The sequence below is a fragment of the Pseudophryne corroboree genome, unplaced genomic scaffold, assembly GCF_028390025.1.
Source record: "Pseudophryne corroboree isolate aPseCor3 unplaced genomic scaffold, aPseCor3.hap2 scaffold_1184, whole genome shotgun sequence".
NCBI classification, from domain to species: Eukaryota; Metazoa; Chordata; class Amphibia; order Anura; family Myobatrachidae; genus Pseudophryne; species Pseudophryne corroboree.
The window spans coordinates 84,052-90,051 of record NW_026967809.1 but is presented as its reverse complement, the minus strand read 5'-3'; the positions used below and the strand labels follow the sequence as shown (position 1 = coordinate 90,051).

The following is a 6,000-nucleotide window of genomic DNA, read 5'->3' as shown; positions in this document are numbered from 1 at the left end:
ATTTTGACTTGTCTACTTAAATATCACCAAAATCTGATCACAAGGTCAATTACATCCCTGGGTGGGATTGAACCACCAACCTTTTGGTTAATAGCCTTACACACTAACCAATTGCGCCACAGAGACACTTTGCAAAAGTCCATACTGACAAAGGCTAATAAGCATTCATCTAGAACGTTTCCTAGAAAAACTTTAAAAAGTCAATAATCTGGAGAGTTTTTGTAAGATGTTTCTTCCATCAACCAATGAAGAAACACATTGGTACTTTCCCATGATGAGTGAGTGCTTCAGGATCTCTTGAACTTACATGTGCAGCAGAGTACTGCAATGGAAGCATGCTGGGCCCATAACCCAGAGGTAGGCAGATTGAAACTATCCTTTGCTATATGCATTTTTTTTGTTAATTAAAGTAATCCAAAACTGGGATTGATATTTTTGCTCTTTTATTTTTACTTAAAGTACAATAACTTTTACCATTTTAATTTGTTTTAATAGTATATTGACAGTATTGTTTTCTTTCAAAAATCCACTTAATTTTCTTTACCCTATTATTAAAATGGTAATTGACAAAAACAAACTACATTGTCACCAGAAGAGCAATACAAAATGTACAAGTGATATATTAAAATCATCTTTCCAGCTTGAATTTCAATGATGCATTGGGGCAACGATTTTGTGAGAAACATCTTCACCCTTAAATAAAGATTTTCTTAATTCCTTACCTGTGTGCTAATTAGATATCACCTTGTTTTCACATTAAACAGACTTCCACATGAGAAAGCAGCAAGGATGCAGTGGCGTTAATGTTTCCTGGTGTCAACCTGTATTATTTCAGTAGACATTGAAATGAGGATGCATCTTGCTGCCTTTCCAATGAAGCAAGTTTAATTTAGTAATAGGTGAAAAACCATCCCTACAAAGGTGTTAATCAGAGACATGGCTTTGTGGACACTTTTCAGAGAACAAATTTGTTAGCATAAAAATAAAGCCAGAAAATGAAGAGCTGTTTAATCACTCAATTGGATTTTTCTGCCAGCATATTTTTTTTATCTGCAACCCACTGCTAAATTGTGCTTCCTAGCTGTTTTTTATAAAATCACTGAATCAAATCTAACTCTGATTACATCAGAGAAGGCCAGGTACCCTACACAATAAGAGGGGGTTTGAAATTTTGACTTGTCTACTTAAATATCACCAAAATCTGATCACAAGGTCAATTACATTCCTGGGTGAGATTGAACCACCAACCTTTTGATTAATAGCCTTACACACTAACTAATTGCGCCACAGAGACACTTTGCAAAAGTACATACTGACAAAGGCTAATAAGCATTCATCTAGAACGTTTCCTAGAAAAACTTTAAAAAGTCAATAATCTGGAGAGTTTTTGTAAGATGTTTCTTCCATCAACCAACGAAGAAACACATTGGTACTTTCCCATGATGAGTGAGTGCTTCAGGATCTCTTGCACTTACATGTGCAGCAGAGTACTGCAATGGAAGCATGCTGGGCCCATAACCCAGAGGTAGGCAGATTGAAACTATCCTTTGCTATATGCATTTTTTTTTGTTAATTAAAGTAATCCAAAACTGGGATTGATATTTTTGCTCTTTTATTTTTACTTAAAGTACAATAACTTTTACCATTTTAATTTGTTTTAATAGTATATTGACAGTATTGTTTTCTTTCAAAAATCCACTTAATTTTCTTTACCCTATTATTAAAATGGTAATTGACAAAAACAAACTACATTGTCACCAGAAGAGCAATACAAAATGTACAAGTGATATATTAAAATCATCTTTCCAGCTTGAATTTCAATGATGCATTGGGGCAACGATTTTGTGAGAAACATCTTCACCCTTAAATAAAGATTTTCTTAATTCCTTACCTGTGTGCTAATTAGATATCACCTTGTTTTCACATTAAACAGACTTCCACATGAGAAAGCAGCAAGGATGCAGTGGCGTTAATGTTTCCTGGTGTCAACTTGTATTATTTCAGTAGACATTGAAATGAGGATGCATCTTGCTGCCTTTCCAATGAAGCAAGTTTAATTTAGTAATATGTGAAAAACCATCCCTACAAAGGTGTTAATCAGAGACTTGGCTTTGTGGACACTTTTCAGAGAACAAATTTGTTAGCATAAAAATAAAGCCAGAAATGAAGAGCTGTTTAATCACTCAATTGGATTTTTTTGCCAGCATATTTCTTTTTCTCTGCAACCCACTGCTAAATTGTGCTTCCTAGCTGTTTTTATAAAATCACTGAATCAAATCTAACTCTGATTACATCAGAGAAGGCTAGGTACCCTACACAATAAGAGGGGGTTTGAAATTTTGACTTGTCTACTTAAATATCACCAAAATCTGATCACAAGGTCAATTACGTCCCTGGGTAGGATTTAACCACCAACCTTTTGGTTAATAGCCGTACACACTAACCAATTGCGCCACAGAGACTCTTTGCAAAAAGTACATACTGACAAAGGCTAATAAGCATTCATCTAGAACGTTTCCTAGAAAAACTTTAAAAAGTCAATAATCTGGAGAGTTTTTGTAAGATGTTTCTTCCATCAACCAACAAAGAAACACATTGGTACTTTCCCATGATGAGTGAGTGCTTCAGGATCTCTTGCACTTACATGTGCAGCAGAGTACTGCAATGGAAGCATGCTGGGCCCATAACCCAGAGGTAGGCAGATTGAAACTATCCTTTGCTATATGCATTTTTTTTGTTAATTAAAGTAATCCAAAACTGGGATGGATATTTTTGCTCTTTTATTTTTACTTAAAGTACAATAACTTTTACCATTTTAATTTGTTTTAATAGTATATTGACAGTATTGTTTTCTTTCAAAAATCCACTTAATTTTCTTTACCCTATTATTAAAATGGTAATTGACAAAAACAAACTACATTGTCACCAGAAGAGCAATACAAAATGTACAAGTGATATATTAAAATCATCTTTCCAGGTTGAATTTCAATGATGCATTGGGGCAACGATTTTGTGAGAAACATCTTCACCCTTAAATAAAGATTTTCTTAATTGCTTACCTGTGTGCTAATTAGATATCACCTTGTTTTCACATTAAACAGACTTCCACATGAGAAAGCAGCAAGGATGCAGTGCCGTTAATGTTTCCTGGTGTCAACCTGTATTATTTCAGTAGACATTGAAATGAGGATGCATCTTGCTGCCTTTCCAATGAAGCAAGTTTAATTTAGTAATAGGTGAAAAACCATCCTTACAAAGGTGTTAATCAGAGACTTGGCTTTGTGGACACTTTTCAGAGAACAAATTTGTTAGCATAAAAATAAAGCCAGAAAATGAAGAGCTGTTTATTCACTCAATTGGATTTTTCTGCCAGCATATTTTTTTTTTCTCTGCAACCTACTGCTAAATTGTGCTTCCTAGCTGTTTTTATAAAATCACTGAATCAAATCTAACTCTGATTACATCAGGGAAGGCCAGGTACCCACACCATAACAGGGGGTTTGAAATTTTGACTTGTCTACTTAAAGATCACCAAAATCTGATCACAAGGTAAATTACGTCCCTGGGTTGGATTGAACCACCAACCTTTTAGATAATAACCGAACACGCTAACTGATTGCGCCACAGAGACACTTTGCAAACTTACATTTTGACAAACGCTAATAAGCATTCATCTAGAACGTTTCCTAGAAAAACTTTAAAAAGTCAATAATCTGGAGAGTTTTTGTAAGATGTTTCTTCCATCAATCAACGAAGAACATTCATGCTGATTTCTTGCAGCAGCTGGGCACTGTAACAGCTCCAGAGCTGCTCTGTAAGGCAACTAAAAGGGTGTGGGCCCTGCAGCACTACCTGTAGTTCGCATTGTGCGTTGGAAGGCACAAAGTAAGCAGACGGGAGAAGTCAGGATAGTGCGCAAGGGCATAGAAGGGAGCGGCTCAAGAAAAGAGAAGTGGAAACAGACAGCAAACTAGGCTGGAGAGAGACCTGAGACAAAGAGATCTGAATTATACGAGAGCCGACCAGGGGAAACACAAATTATGCAGTCGAGTTTCCCACATTTGGGGAAATAGCTGGAGCAGCACACACAGAGTGCAATGGGTGAGCCTTGCCCTGGGAGAAGCACCTTCATGATCATAGTATCTCACCTGGCAGGTAAGTAGGAGTTGGGCAAGAGCTGAGGAGGGTCGCTGCTCGGGCACCCCCCTGTCAAGTGAAGGAGATCCAACTGAGGCAGCACAAGAGAACTCTCGAAAGAAGAACAAGGCTAGAGGAAGATCTGAGACACAGAAATCTGGCTTTTACCAGAGCTGACCAGAGGAAAGCACAAACACAGTCCCCCACTACCACAAATAATGCAGTCGAGTTTCCCACATTTGGGGAAATCACAGGGGTCAGCATACCCAGAATGCAATGAATGAACCTCACCCTGGGAGAACAATCTTCATGACCATGGTATCTCCTATGCAAAATAAGTATGATTTGGGATAGGGCTGGGGAGGGCCGCTGCTCAGGCACATCTCTGTCAAGTAAAGGAGATTCAACTGAGGCAGCACAAGGGAACTCTCATCTGGGGACAACAACTGCAGGGAGAACACATATTTTCAGATGAACATGGGAGGGCAGAAGGCTGCCTAATACTGAAGCACCCCCAAACAACAAACCAAATGCAACAACTAGTGCAAGCATTCCTGGGGGAAGGCCTGCAGCAGATGGATTTGCATATGGTGATGTCATCCAAGCAGTGGGTCAAAGTTGGCTTCAACCCTCGTCTGCATATGAAAAGAAAAAAGGGATGTGCAGGGCATGGCGGCCTTTTGCGGCGCTTGCATGACCCCTAATTCGCATTAAACACCTCCACCCTCCTTAGGTGTGGGGCTCATGTTGGCTATGCCCCAGCACCTGAAGCATTCAAGCTGATTTCTTGCAGCAGCTGGGCACTGTAACAGCTCCAGAGCTGCTCTGTAAGGCAAGTAAAAGGGTGTGGGCCCTGCAGCACTACCTGTAGTTCGCATTGTGCGTTGGAAGGCACAAAGTAAGCAGACGGGAGAAGTCAGGATAGTGCGCAAGGGCATAGAAGGGAGCGGCTCAAGAAAAGAGAAGTGGAAACAGACAGCAAACTAGGCTGGAGAGAGACCTGAGACAAAGAGATCTGAATTATACGAGAGCCGACCAGAGGAAACACAAATTATGCAGTCAAGTGTCCCACATTTGGGGAAATCGTAGGAGCAGCACACCCAGAGTGCAATGGGTGAGCCTTGCCCTGGGAGAAGCACCTTCCTGATCATAGTATCTCACCTGGCAGGTAAGTAGGAGTTGGGCTAGAGCTGGGGAGGGTCGCTGCTCGGGCACCCCCCTGTCAAGTGAAGGAGATCCAACTGAGGCAGCACAAGGGAACTCTCGAAAGAAGAACAAGGCTAGAGGAAGATCTGAGACAAAGAAATCTGACTTTTACCAGAGTTGACCAGAAGAAAGCACAAACACAGTCCCCCACTACCACAAATAATGCAGTCGAGTTTCCCACATTTGGGGAAATCACAGGGGTCATCATACCCAGAATGCAATGAATGAACCTCACCCTGGGAGAACAATCTTCATGACCATGATATCTCCTATGCAAAATAAGTATGATTTGGGATAGGGCTGGGGAGGGCCGCTGCTCAGGCACATCTCTGTCAAGTAAAGGCGATTCAACTGAGGCAGCACAAGGGAACTCTCATCTGGGGACAACAACTGCAGGGAGAACACATATTTTCAGATGAACATGGGAGGGCAGAAGGCTGCCTAATACTGAAGCACCCCCAAACAACAAACCAAATGCAACAACTAGTGCAAGCATTCCTGGGGGAAGGCCTGCAGCAGATGGATTTGCATATGGTGATGTCATCCAAGCAGTGGGTCAAAGTTGGCTTCAACCCTCGTCTGCATATGAAAAGAAAAAAGGGATGTGCAGGGCATGGCGGCCTTTTTCGGCGCTTGCATGACCCCTAATTCGCATTA

The 6,000-nt window shown here is 40.4% G+C and overlaps 4 non-coding genes across 4 annotated transcripts; all 4 read right to left on the bottom strand.

Moving 5' to 3' along the window:
• Positions 1-4,000: 4,000 nt before the first annotated feature.
• Positions 4,001-4,163, bottom strand: LOC134990620 (U1 spliceosomal RNA). Its single transcript, XR_010195388.1, has one exon. It is a non-coding gene; the product is annotated as a U1 spliceosomal RNA (small nuclear RNA).
• Positions 4,164-4,315: 152 nt separating this feature from the next.
• On the bottom strand, positions 4,316-4,479 carry LOC134990581 (U1 spliceosomal RNA). The gene has a single exon (XR_010195354.1). It is a non-coding gene; the product is annotated as a U1 spliceosomal RNA (small nuclear RNA).
• A 671-nt stretch (positions 4,480-5,150) lies between these two features.
• LOC134990602 (U1 spliceosomal RNA) lies at positions 5,151-5,313 on the bottom strand. The gene has a single exon (XR_010195374.1). It is a non-coding gene; the product is annotated as a U1 spliceosomal RNA (small nuclear RNA).
• Positions 5,314-5,465: 152 nt separating this feature from the next.
• On the bottom strand, positions 5,466-5,629 carry LOC134990596 (U1 spliceosomal RNA). Its single transcript, XR_010195368.1, has one exon. It is a non-coding gene; the product is annotated as a U1 spliceosomal RNA (small nuclear RNA).
• Positions 5,630-6,000: the final 371 nt, after the last annotated feature.